This window comes from Pinus tabuliformis, chromosome 8 (assembly GCF_031772625.1).
Source record: "Pinus tabuliformis cultivar Carrire ecotype Pingquan chromosome 8, CPIR1, whole genome shotgun sequence".
NCBI lineage: Eukaryota > Viridiplantae > Streptophyta > Pinopsida > Pinales > Pinaceae > Pinus > Pinus tabuliformis.
Window position 1 is genome coordinate 685,543,457 of NC_142294.1, and position 14,669 is coordinate 685,558,125.

Sequence of the window (14,669 nt, forward strand, 5' to 3'; positions counted from 1 at the left end):
CCTGTCCAATAGTTGTCGTAGGAGAACTAATCATCTTGTCCATAGTCACCATGGGAGAACTAATCATCCTGGCCCATAGGAGAACTAATCATCCTGTCCTATAGCCGCCACGGGGTGTCACAGGGGAAGGTTGAACCTTTCACCTTGTACATAGTGCACCACCAAGGGATGGTGAGTCGCCCTGTGGTCGCATGTTGCTCCAAGAAGTAACCCACACCCCCTAGAGCTCCCAAAGCTCAATATATTCATCATACATGACCCTCATAAAAGGCTCTCTCAAAGACACCAAGTCATTCTCAGAAAGTCAAGAATTTGACATTTCCCAGGGGCTTCATCAAAATGTCGGTGACCTGTTCATCTGTACCGATATGTTGGAGCCATATTGCTCCCCATTGTACCATATCCCGGATATAGCTGTACCTAATATCGATGTGCTTGGAGGGATCATGAAATACAGGATTCTCTGATAAACGAATCTTGCTCTGGTTGTCTCATAGGATCATGATAGTATCCAATGTGAATCCAAACAGCTCACTGAAGAGCTTCTGCAACCAGACCGCCTCACAAGAGGCCATACTAGGAGAAATGTACTCTGCCTTGGCGGTGCTCAAAGCCACCAAATTCTACTTCCTGCTCATCTAGGATATCGAGACAAATCACAAAGAGAAACAACACTCGTTAGTGCTCTTTTGGTCCACCACATTGCCTTCCCAATCATCATCAGTATATCCAAGTAGTCTCACATCTCCGATAGTATATCTCCACCCAGAAGTGATTGTGCCACAAAGATATCTCAACAGATCCTTGGCACCAATCCAATGTGTGTGGTCAGGCTCAACCATATGTTGACTCAATGTGTTGACTGCAAAGCATATATCCGGACGGGAGTTCACCAAGAACATCAATGCTCCTATGAGTTGACAATACTCAATAGCATTTCGTAAAACAGGTATGGCAGCACTACCCCTTAACTTCTTGAAGTCAAGCTCTATCGGGGTAGTCACAAGCTTGCAGTCCACCATACCGAATCTCTCCAATATTTTCACCACATATTTTCCTTGAGATAAGAAAATCTCCCCTAGTTTTTGCCAGACTTCCAGTCCTAGGAAATAGTGCATCAGTCCTAGGTCTTTCATCTCGAACTCGAAAGCCAACTCCCTCTTACATTTGAGAATGAGAGGTTCTGCACCTATTAGAAAAAGGTCGTCAACGTACATCACCAGTATGAGAGGTTTTCCGTCTTCAACCTTAAAGTAAAGGTTAGGGTCAGCTTCACTCCTAGTGAATCCCAGCTTCATCAGGTAGTTATCGATTCTCTCATACCATGCTTAGGGTGCCTGTTTCAGCACATAGAGGGATTTCTTCAACCTGCACACGTGATATTCCCGATCATGATTCTCAAATCCTTCGAGTTGTTCCACATAGACTTCCTGTTTGATCGAACCATGCAAGAATGTGGTCTTATCATCCATCTGATGTAGGTTCCATCCTTGCGAAGCAACCAGGGCTATGATCGAGTGGATGGTGGTATATGGGGCAATAGGTACAAATATCTCGTCATAGTCTATACCTTCCTTCTGAGAGAAGCCATGAGCGACAAAACGAGCCTTATACTTTTCAGCACTTCCATCAACTGCATGCTTTATCTTGTAAAGCCATTTTGAAGTGACAATTTCTTTGTCCTGGGGTCTGGGGACCACATCCCAAACATCGTGTTTCGTGATGGAATCATATTCCTCAGTCATAGCATCCTTCCATACTTGATGCTTGATAGCTTCTGCAAATGATTAAGGCTCATTTTGGATGATCGTGCACATGATGGTCAAGTATCCCTGATACCTAGTTGGCTTCTTACTTTCTCGAAAAGTCCCTCTGGGTGCAATGTGTCCTTTAGCATCATCCAGTGTCCCCCTAAGCCATGAAGGCCTCTTCCTAGAAGAGGAAAGATCTTACGAAGGGGGATCAATAGGATCCATAGGCTCTTCCACATCAGGCATCGTCTCATCTTCCTTTTCCTTCAGTTCCCTGGTGTCAGCTTCTTTAGATCCCCTTTGAGTAGGAAGATTGTCAACTTTGCTAAGAGCCATATCTTCGTCAAAGGTGACATCATGGCTAATCTCAATTTCCCTTTGACCAACCACATAGATTCTATAGCCCTTAGTATTTTCACTATAGCCCACAAAGATTCTTTTCTTTCCATATGCACCCAATTTATTCCTTTTCTCCTTCGGCACATGAAAATATACAGGACTTCCAAAAATTCTAAAATGAGATACATCAAGTTTCTTACCAGTGAACATCTCTTCGGGAGTCTTGGAACCTAATTCTTGGTGAGGGCATCGGTTTTGCACATATACGGTAGTATTCGCAACTTCGGCCCATAGAAACTTCGGAAGTCTTTGATCATGGAGCATAGCACGAACAACTTCCATAATCATACGATTCTTCCTTTCCGCCACACCAATCTGCTCAGGAGTATATGGTGTTGTAGTCTCCCTCTTAATGCCAACCTCTTTGCAAAAGTCATGGAACTCATTGGATTCATACTCAGTCCCATTATCAGTCCTTAAGATCTTGATTTTCTTTTCGGTTTGATTCTCGATCAAGGCTTTGAAGTGATGAAACCAAGTGAACACTTCATCCTTCTTTTTCAAGAAGTACATCCAAGTATTGTGAGAATGGTCATCTGTAAAAGTGACGTAATATAAATATCCTCCCAAGGAGTTCACAAGCATCATACCAAATATGTCTGAGTGAACCAACTACAATATATCAGAGGTCCTACTTTGGCTTGAGGGGAATGGTCCCCTTTTGAGCTTCCCTTCGGCACATCCTAGACATACACCTTCTTGCTCTACTCGAAACTTGGGCATCCCTGTCACCATTTGTCTTGCATTGGGTAGAGATTTATAATGAAGGTGAGCAAACCTCCGATGCCATAGTTCGGACTGAAGCGATGTGTCACAAGACATGACACCTAGTGAACTTCCTTTGACCTAATATAATGAATCGACTTGAAACCCAAGAGTGAAAGCTTCTTTAAAATTCTTTTGCCATACACGTACCTTGCCATCGATGAAGGTTATCTTGTAGCCTTTGTCTTCCATTTCTGAAACGGACACCAAGTTCTTTTTGAGATCAGGTACATATAGGACTTCTTGCAAATGAATTGTATTACCCTGATTCAAATGAAGAGTGACATTCCCCACGCCTTTCATGGGATATTTTGCATTATCCGCAAGAACAATTTCCAAGGTGGTCTCCTTCTCTATCAGATCAGAGAGAGCTTCTTTGAAACCAGTGAAGTGCCTTGAGGCACCATTATCAATAAGCCAATTTCGCAGTGAGTCCAGGGGAGCAGTAGTAGAGAGGGCCACTGGTAGACAATATTCATCTTGCTTATTGTTAACAACGTTAGATTCATACCTAGAGTTTCTTTCCTTCTTGAAGGGCCGTCATATTCCTTGATTTCCAGCATTTCTTTTACCTCTGCCATTGGACCTGTCATTCCTTCGATTTCCTTAAGAGTGATTTTGGTCATTGTCATGGTGTGAGTCCCTTTTATCAGGGCACTCCCTCACATAGTGGCCCATTTTCTTGCAATTGTAACATCATATTTTTATTCCACCCTTCGATCCAGCCTTTCCTTTAGATTTAGCCCCAGAATTGTTTCTTCTTTTATCATGAGAAGAAAAGGTAGAGGGATTTTGTTTAAGTGCAGGCATTTCTTGCTCTTCAATCCTTATTTCTTCTTGAATACATCTAGCCATCAATTCCTCAAATCCTGGGATGACATTATTGTTAAGAAGAGTAGTCCTAAATATATACCATTCAGGTGGCAGTACACCAAGAGTTGTGATAGTCATTTCACTGTCAGGAACTACTTCCCCGATAGATAGGAGATCATTCTTGATCTTGGTGATCCTTAAGAAATATGCTTGCATACTCTCATATTTTCCCTTCTTAATTTCCTTAAGCTTATTTCTAAGGAACAAAACTTGATTTTCATCATTAACTTTAAATAAACTCACCAATCTATCATAGATTTCCTTGGAGGTGGTTAGCTCGGAAACATAGGCCACCAAGCACTTACCGATAGAGTCCCGAATGATCTTCTTTGCTTTGAATTTTCCCTTGGTCCACTTGCTTCTGGCAGCAATGGATGCATTTGATGGAGGCTCAACAATATTGTCTCTCACATGGTCCAACACTTTCTGATCTTCTAAAGTCAGATCGAGAGACCTCTTCCATCCGTGATAATCAGAATTCTCACGAAGCTTGTCTTCAACAGGGAAGAGTGTTGAGGACCCCATGTAGTTTTTAGGATAGCCTTGCCAACCTTCAGTGATTTCTCATGCTTTTACTCTTGCTTGGGCTTTGTCTTCACCTCAACTCTGATACCATGTTAAATTATGGTATGTTCTATGCTTCAAGCAATTTATTTCTTTTCTTCTTATTAACCATTGATTAGCAATCACATATACATTAAGTAAAGTGCAGATAGAACATTAAACAATTGATAGAAAACAAGCCAAGACAAGAGACACAAGATGTGGTGGCTAGCCAGGGACAAACCCCAATGTGGGGAAACCCTTTGATCAAATCTTCTTTCATCTTCAATAGTTCAACAGAGAGAAATAGTACAAAATCAAAATACTGTAATTTCATATCAGCAGCAGCAAACCCTAAATTAGCAAAGTCAAACTTAGTCAAATGAGATGAAATTGACCTCCAATATGCTTGGACAATTTCTTGGTCAATTAGTCTTCGAACAACCTGAAGAATCAACGCTTATACAACCCCAAATACAAAGTCAAACTATAGTTGACTGAAGTCAACCCACTGCCCCAAACTAGGGCAGTCAACGCTAGTCAAACCTGAGGTTAGATTTCCTCGATTTTCATGCCAAAAAATGTGCCTTTCCTAAGAGAGGAAGCCACACCAAAACCACACTCTTTTAAGTTCAACACATGGTCAGCACTGGTCAAAGAGACCTTCAACAACTTCTGTGTCCTCCTTGCCCTACTATGTCCTCCTTCTTCCCACATGTGAGCTGCTCCTTGTGTAACCCAAAGCTAAGGAGAGAGAGAGAAGAAATGAGTGAGATGAGATGAGGAGAAAATGAATCAAACTCACTTGTATTGATATGATTCACTGGACCTGTGTGCCACACATTTAACTACTGGCCGACCTTGACAATTTGTCAAGTAAATACAAATAAATTCATATCTCCATAAATACTTGTCGGAATCGAATGATCTTTAGATCAATCATACACCTCTTGACAAGAGGAATCTAGGAAAAATATCAGTTGCCATAAATAAGGTGATCCACATGGAGTTTGGACCTAGTTTCCAATTTTAACATGCTACAACATTTCCATCAATGAAAGCCACTTTGTCACCTTGGTCTTCTAGACTTGAAATGGAGAGTAAATTCTTATGCAAACCTGGAACAAATATGATGTTGTTGAGATGAATATTACATCCATTCTCCACTTTTATTGAGGTTGATCCAATTCCTCTTACGGGGTAGCTTTTATTATCTCTGAGTTCTATGAAGTAAGAAGATTTTCCTTTGACAATGTCTTTAGTTGCTTGTGATCATGAACATCCATGTGTCTTTATGCACCACTATCAATCACCCAAATGTTTTCATCTAGAAATGTGCTAGTGAGTGCTAAGAAGAGTCCTTCATCCTTTGTCCTGGTCACTTCCTTCTTTGGAGTAAATAGAAGATTTCATGCTTCCTTGATAACTCTCTTAACATGGCTTTCTACCTTTGAAAACTTCTTGCGGAAATTCTTCAATGTGGTAGAGATCTTCATAATGCCCTTAGTCAACCTTAGCTCTGATACCATGTTGAGAAATATGAAGGGAAATGATGAGAGTGATTTCACTTTCTTTGATAAGTGCTTGTGATTTCCTTTTATTTACCTTATTAGTTTCAGGTATTATTATTATGTTTGTGTATCATCAAACAACTACCAAAATAAGAAGAACAAGAACACAGAATATAGGCAACAAGCCAGGGCCAAAACCTCTCCACTTGAGAGGAAAACCTACAAATCTCTTCTCTTCCTTATAGATTATTCAATTGATGAATTCCAAGACCTTCAGACCAATACCAATACCATCCAACACAAAGTCCAATCTTTCCAAATGATGTTATCCTTTTTGAATTCAAACCCAGACAAATCTCTTCCAGTAGCACAACTTCGACCTCCAACTACCGAATTTCAGCCTCCATTGCATATCTGAAAATTTCGGCCCTCCTGCAGTTGTTGCTCCCATAAGTGTGAGATTATTTTAGCCTCCAAGGACTTCCTTAGACCTTTGATAGGTTTTCTCTGACTTCTAGAGCTTGATTATGGCTTCTTGTGACCTTCACTTGACCTTCTTTCCTCCTCTTCTTCAAGGTCAAACTTGTAGAGGAAACCCCTAGATATGTTGTAGAAACCCTAGCCTTCCTTCACATGCATGAAAGAAAATTAGCCCAAAACCAAGTATCCTTCATCCTCTTCCTTCTTTTCTACCTTATGTCTCTTCTTCCTTCACTTGAATGAGTGAGAGATGAATGTGCTCCAAGGAGGTCGAGTTTCCTCCCTTATATAAGCTTATAAAAGGTGGATGTGGCTCCTCAAATTAGGCTGACTTTCCATATTCCAAGAAAAAATTATCTTGGAGGGTATTTTGACACTTTTAAGGACAAAAATAATTTTATTTACAAGTTACAATGTGCCCAAAGAGGTCTTCAACTTATGACAATAACTTTTTTGACTTCTTGACTTAGGACAAACCTTAGAAGCACGCAATGGGTGTTTGGTCTATAAAATAAAAGACCTTGAGCATGAAACCCATGCTCCAAAAATAATAATAATATTTTTCATTCATTTTACAATTTCCATGAATCAAAAGTACATTTCATATTTATGAAGACTGAACCTAGTCACACATTTTTCAATAGGAACAACCATCCACCAGAATGCACGAGTGCCCAATCGTTGCAACCTCCAGTCTACTAGGATGTCGTTTGCATACATGGTTCTTTCAACCATTATAATTGCATATCTATCCATCATTATCAATTCAAAATATTCTAGGCTACTAGATCCATTAAGTTGTTTCAGAACCCTCGTAAAGGTGTAATCAGAAAGTTGGATTCCCAAGTTCCACTCTCGAACTCCTGAATCACGAATCTCCCAAATTCAATTACTGAATAGCATCCCAATCTATCACATAAACTCACCAGAATATCACTCTTGCATCTTCAACAAATGATGGATCCTTCCCAAGATCCATGATTTCCAAACTAACTCGACCACCATCCATGTTGAGCTTTCATCTATTTCCCTGATGTGAAATATTCATCACTATTATTTCATAGAAAATATCTTGAAAACTTAATCTAATGACATGAAAATCTAAAATTTGAAAACCACTCATGCAAATGCAACATACATGCCATGTCGTTGACTTCACCACATCATGAAATGTATATTACTCAGTGATCATATCAATAATAGTGTCTGTTTTCATTGCTGATGGAATTGGACAGATGGAAAATAAACATTAGTGCACCCCACGAAAAAAAAAATTAGTAGTACTTTGAATTCAATTATACCCATGCAATTGAATGACAAGCTCAATTTACATGAACTTATTTCCACATTAATTAAAGGAGCCTTGAAATATTTACCTTAGACCCTTCCATCCATAAGTGAAATGCAGCCAAAAATAAATCTCAGACATGCAATTTATGAGCTAGTGTTTGTCTCCTTCAACTTGATGCCCTTGCTCGTAGCTCTGACACTACAGGGAATTTATTCCAAAAAGAATCTAAATTAACAAGATATTTTTTTCTTAATCTAGAATGAAATACAACAATGAAAACACTACCATAATGAGATGATATTGACAAAAGTACTCAACAACCTGATATATCCATCTCAGTTCTCAGTCATGGTCTAGTGGCCTGTCACGGAGAATATCTAGAACCATCATTAAATCCTCTTCATGCAAGAACAGATCTCTGGAGCCATGTTCAGATCTAAAAGAACACGGCTTCGTTGTATTTGGTGCAGCAGAGTCAAAGCTAGTGTGTCTCTTGATTCTGACCTTATGTCAACAACCAGTATGACCAGATCAGACCAAGTGTCCTGACACAAGAATAAAGGCGAGTGTCACAATCTTCAAATGGAAAGATTTTGTCTTGTTTCTACAAGGTCTTCATTGTCTTCATCAAAGCAAGGATTTTATTTCGCAACCAAAAAACTGAGCAAGAGGCATAACGCTAGGACCGAAGGTAAAACATCACTTGTGACAGAAAATTGACTGCACATGAAACTCAAATTTGAAATATGGGCGTTCCCTGGGTCAAGACATAGAGGAAATGATAGAATGCCCTTGCTTTTTACTCATCAAAAGTTAGAAAATTCATGAACTTGGCAAAATCTATTTCCCGAAATAGTGCTTCTTGGTGTTCATTAATAAGTTCGGTCACGAGACCAATTACTCATGGCTCTTTTCTTGAGTGCATATGACAAAGACACATGGAATAAATATACACTTCAAAAATAAAATTTACTCACACAACGAACACATCTATACTAATATATACACAGTAACAATTACATTCAAGTCTATCTCATCTTTCTTCCCGGCCTCCCCATAAGGGAATCAAGCTAGAAGAGGCATTGATACCAATTTGTGAAACCAGTTTGCACATCAAAACTATTACTTTACATTACATTAAACACATATATAAATACATCCATTATTGGTCTAAGATAGAAATACTATCTTAACCATACAATCCATTTTGTTGAGAGAATATCTCAACCACACATCTAAATAGAACCTAAGATTTCACCGATTTAACAAACTCCTAAATAAAGTTAATCACTCCATCACAAGACAAGTAGGAATTATATTTTCCAAGTGAAGGTTTAAATGTAATATTACATAGAAATGTATAAATTTATAATGATTAGTAGTATTGAATTAAAAAAATTAACTTAGATTTTAAATTAAGAATGGATTTGGTATTTACTAACTTTTTGTTAGATGAATATTAGTGGTATTTCAATGCAACTCATCAGTGTTTGTAGTGGTAGTAAGGTTTTTTAGAAAATCCAAGATTGTGTCCCTAATAGCATAAGTGTCCTTAGACACACAAATTTTATTAATAAGGAAAATAAAATTACATAAAATATGCAATATCTTACACACAATCACTCAACCCTCTTGCAAATGGAGAGAAACAAGCTTTAAATAATCTTGCATCCCAAAATAATTTTGTTCTGGATCACTTATTTCATTTACAAGTGTCCATTTACATTTAGTTATCTCATAAGAACACTCCTAACTATTTTCCTAAATTAGTTCCTAAGAAACGACATCTTTCTAGATGTCATATCTTTTACAACAATTAGTTATTCTAAAATGTCTCCAATATCTAATTAAATATTCTAGATAATTGAATATTAGACTCTAAATAATTAAACTATAGTTTATGTATTTTGGATCATCTAGCATTCCCCCCTTTGATCCAAAAGTACATTACAATAGATACCAAACTCTTCCCAGAACTTAGTAAATGTGATCCTGCCAAGTGGTTTTGTGAAAATATTTGAGATCGGATATCTTGAAGGACAATATATTGGTTTGATGATATCCTTTGCGATGAGTGTCCTAATGTAATGATACTTTGTGTCCACATGCTTTGTTTTGGAATGGAAAACTGGAATTTTTGCAAACTTTATGGCCGACTGGATGTCGAAGAATAAATATGTGGCTTCTACTTGAGGAATGCCTAAATCCTACAAAACTCTGCGCAACCAAAAAAATTCACATGTTGCTTCCCATGCTGATATATGTTCTACTTTTGTTGAAGAAGTGGCCACTATAGCTTCCTTCTTGCAACTCCAAGAAACTGTAGCTGACCCCATGTTCATTAAATAACCTTATGTTCATGCTCGATCATCAATAATTCCAACAAAATTTACCTTTGAATATCCACCAAGTACAAATTTCTTAGTCTTTTTGTAAAGAAGACAAAAATCTTTCATCCCTTGGATATATCAAAGGACCCTTTTTGTTGCATTATGGTGGATTTCCCTTAGTTCATGCATAAAGCGTGATAAAACATTGACTACATAAGATAAGTCTAGATGAGTGGTTGTCAGATAGATCAAGTTGCCAATCAACTATCTATAAGTAGTATTGTTCACCAATTTACCCCCTTCAAATTTTGAAAGTTTTAAGTTTTGTTCCATTGGGGTGAGAACGGGCTTGCAATCTTGCATTCCAAATCTTTGAAGAAGTTTAGATGCATACTTTCTTTGACAAATGAAAATATTGTTTGGATGTTGGAATACTTCAACTCCAAGATAGTAGTGAAGTAATCCCAAATCAATCATCTTAAATCTAGCCTGCAACTCCTTCTTTACTTGCAAAATATGATCATTATTGTTCCTAGTAATGATCAAGTCATCCACATACATAACTAGAATCACCATATTTTTACCCTATTGGTGCACATATAAAGTATCATCAGATTCACTTTGCTTAAAGCCAACCTTGTGAAGGTACTTGTCCATTTTTGCATACCAAGCTCGTGGAGCTTGTTTCAACCTGTATAAAGCCTTGATCAATTTGCATACTTTGTGTTCTTGCCCTTCAATCTCAAAACCTAGAGGTTGAGTCATATATACTTCTTCCTGCAAGTCCCCATTGAGGAAGGCACTTTTAACATCCATCTGATGGACTTTCCATCCTTTTTGAGCTACTAATGCAAGTGTTAATCTGATGGTGTTCCATTTTGTTGTAGGTGCAAATGTTTCCTCATAGTTGATTCCTTCTTGTTGTGAAAAACCCTTAGAAACAAGCCTTGCCTTGTACTTGTCAATGTCTCCATATGGCTTATACTTAATTATGTAAACCCATTTGCATTTGATGGATTTCACATTGTTAGGATAGTAAACAAGTTTTCAAGTTTTGTTTTCCATCACTTCCTTGTATTCTTCAACCATTGCAATTTTACATTCTATATGTTTTATTGCCTCTTTGTATGTGGAGGGATCAATAAAATCATTTGTTTTTAAGGAAAAATTTCCTTCATTTCTTTGTGAACTTCATGTTCCTGTTTTTTTTTTCATCTGGCCTGACATCCTTCAAAAGTTGAATGGCCCATTTAGGCAGTTAATGTTCACTGATTTGTCAATATGAATAATCACCATCATGATAAAGTGGATTGATATAAACACATGTTCTTTGATCATCAGAAGGTTCAGGGGGTGGAGAGTCACTGTTAGATGAACTACTACTAGGATATTCAGATGAACTTCCAGAAGATCCAGATGGTCTAGATGAAGTAGGTGAGTTGGATGAACCAGTTTCTGATGAAGACAATTCAATACCATACCAATTTTGTGTACTTGGTTGATTTTTCATTCTAATTTTATTTTTATCTCCCTTAGTTTCCAATTTTTGTAGAAGACTTTCTATCTTTGTGGCACTCTTTCTTTCTGTTTCATCAAATATAACATCCCTCCTGACAATAAACTTTCCATTCGACAGAAGACGATATCCCTTCTTTTCATTGGAATACCCAATTAATATACACTTCAAACTTCGTGAATCAAGCTTAGTTCGCTTTTCTTTTGGAACTAAGACATAGCACATTGAACCAAAAACTCTAAGATGTTTGACTCAAGGTTTGAAACCAAACCATGCTTCATATGGTGTAATTCCATCGAAAGAAGAAGTAGGAGACTAATAAGCAGATTGTTGTATATATTGCTTCTGCCCAATATAAAGGACTTAAATTTTTTAAAGTTAGCATGGATCTTGCCATCCCTAACAAGGTGTGATTCATGCTCTCTGATACTCCATTTTGCTATAGAGTGTAGATGTTTTTAACTTTTATTTTAACACCATTGTCCCTGCAATAAGTTTAGAATTCATTGGAAGTGAATTCCCCTCCGTTGTTTGTCCTCAAAGTGCCAATTTATTCTTTAACTTCATTCTCAACTAGTTGGCAAAAAGTCTTAAACTTTTCAGAGGTTTTTGACTTATGTTTCAAGAAATAAAACCAATTCATTCTACTAAAATCATCAATGAAGAGTAAAAAATATCTACAACCTCTTAGAGAAGCCTATAGAGGTCCACAAATGTCACTGTGAACTAATTGCAAATGCCTATTTTCACACCATGAACTTCTTGGAAAAGTCTCTCGACTTTGTTTCCTATAAATACAAGCTTCACATCTTGCATTTTATTTATTAAAAGTTGGAAGTCCTTTAACCATTCCCTACTTTTGAAGTTGAGAGACTTTCAAAGTTTAAATGCCCATATCTAACATGCCACAACCTTATCAGTGAAATATTTGTGGAATGACTATTCCTTTCATCCTTAGAAGTTTTCCATCTTCATATCTTGTCATGACTGTATTCATATTTTGTTTAATGGAGTTGATTTTTACTAAGCCATCTTCCATAACAACTTGATGTCCTGCTTGTCAAATAGTGACTAATGACAACAAATTCTTCTCGAAAGTTGGTACATACCAAACATTTGAGATGAGTTTTTCTCCAGTGCCGGGAAGAGAAACTTTTACTACACCTTTTCCACAAGGATTGTGTCTTGTATCCTCTACAAGAAAGATTGAATTGAGTTGGAATTGTTGAAAAGTCCAAAAGAAGTCACGTTGAAAAGTCATAAGTTGTGTTGCCCCTGTATCTAAAATCCAAGCATATTCATAATCACTTTTAATATATGTGGAGACATGTAATGTTGTTGATTCTGAACTTTGAAGTGTAGTAAATACATATTATGAGCCATCATCTTCTTGATAATTAGCAAATTGTGCCAAGTGTTGTTGAAACTTTGGAATTTTTTCAATAGAAGTTCAACAATCTTCAACATAATGACCAGCTTTGTTACATCTTCTACAAACAACTTGATTGAAATATTTGCCTCTGCCTTGACTTTGTCCTCTTCCTCTAATTTTTCCTCTGCCTTGATTTTTTCCTCTTCCTTGACTTTTCCATCTTCCTTGATTGTTGCCTCAGCTTTAACTGTTGTCTCTGCCTTGAATGTTTCCTCTGCCAGAACTATTTCTTTTGCTAAATTTGTTCCCTCTACCTTGAATTTTACCACAGCCTTGTCCTTTGCCTTGATTTTTATTATTTTTCCCTCTTCCTCTACCTCTAGAACTTTCAGTTGAAGATTTACTAGTGATATCTTCTATAAAGAAGACATCTTCTTTCCAAAAATTTTGTCATGTTGAGTTAGAATTTCACTTAACTCATCAAATTTTAACTTTCTAGTTTTCCAGTTACTTGTAAAGTTTCCAAGAAATGTGTGAATGAAGAAGGCAAACCAACAATCAAAATAGTAGTCAAGAAACTATCATCCACTAGTTGAAATCCAGCCTTTACTATTTCTTGCTTAATGTTCTTAAGTCTGGAAATGTATTCAAGTACATCTCCCCTTCTGTTAATTTTTGTTGAAGCAACTTCAATTGAAGATCAACTTTCTTAGGTTTAGGTTGTGTATCAAACAAATCTTTAAATGTTCTCCAGGCAAACCATGCATCAAAAGCATTTTCAATGTGAACATACATTTCATCATTAATCGAAGATTTAATTAATACTAATGCTTTGGCATTTTTGATCTCCCATTTAGCTAGTGAGTCTGCATCTGTAGGATTGTTTGGTTTAACATCACCATCACATACATCTTTCCAAAGTTCATTTTAAATCAAAGTGATTTCTATGTTCCTTTTCCATGTCTTGTAATTGTTTGAGCCTTCAATTTTTTCAGATTCAGAAAATAAATTTACTAGCTTGGACATTGTAAAAGTAAATTTATGCACCAAGATGGATCATACACCACAAAAAAAGATGGACAACACACCACATGCAACACCACACAAAAAATGATCCACTGGGGCTTTGCCTTGACCCTCGTATAGTTGTTTGAAAAGAAAAGGGACTGAGCTTTGCACTTGGCTTGTAGTCAACTTCTCTGAAATTTTATAATAAAACTTTCAAAATTTGAATTTTTACAATGCTCTTGTAATTTTGACTTCATTAACTCTAACCCCCACTCAAAGTAAAACTTACTTAATTTACTAGCTTGGACATTGTAAAAGTAAATTTATGCACCAATATGGATCATGCACCACCAAAAAAGATAGACAACACACCACATGTAGCACCACACAAAAAAACGATCTATCGGGGCTTGGCCTTGACCCTCGTATAGTCATTTGGAAAGAAACATGACTGAGCTCTGCACTTGGCTCTAGTCAACTTCTATGAAATTTTATAATGAAACTTTCAAAATTTGACTTTTTACAATGCTCTTGAAATTTTGAATTCTTTAACTCTAACCCCCTTCAAATTAAAACTTACTTTGAATTACAATTTTATTTCCCTCAAAACTACAAATTACAAATTTACACCTTATCACTCCAAAATTACAAAAACACACCTTATCACTCCAAATATTACAAAAATTCTCCAAAATTTAGCTTATCACTCCAACAAAATATTAAAAGGCATACATATCTCTCCATTAAAGTTACAAAATTCAAAATAAAAAATACACCTTCTCACTCCATTAATAAACTTTAATTTCTTTTAAACTCATGTTAAAAAAGTG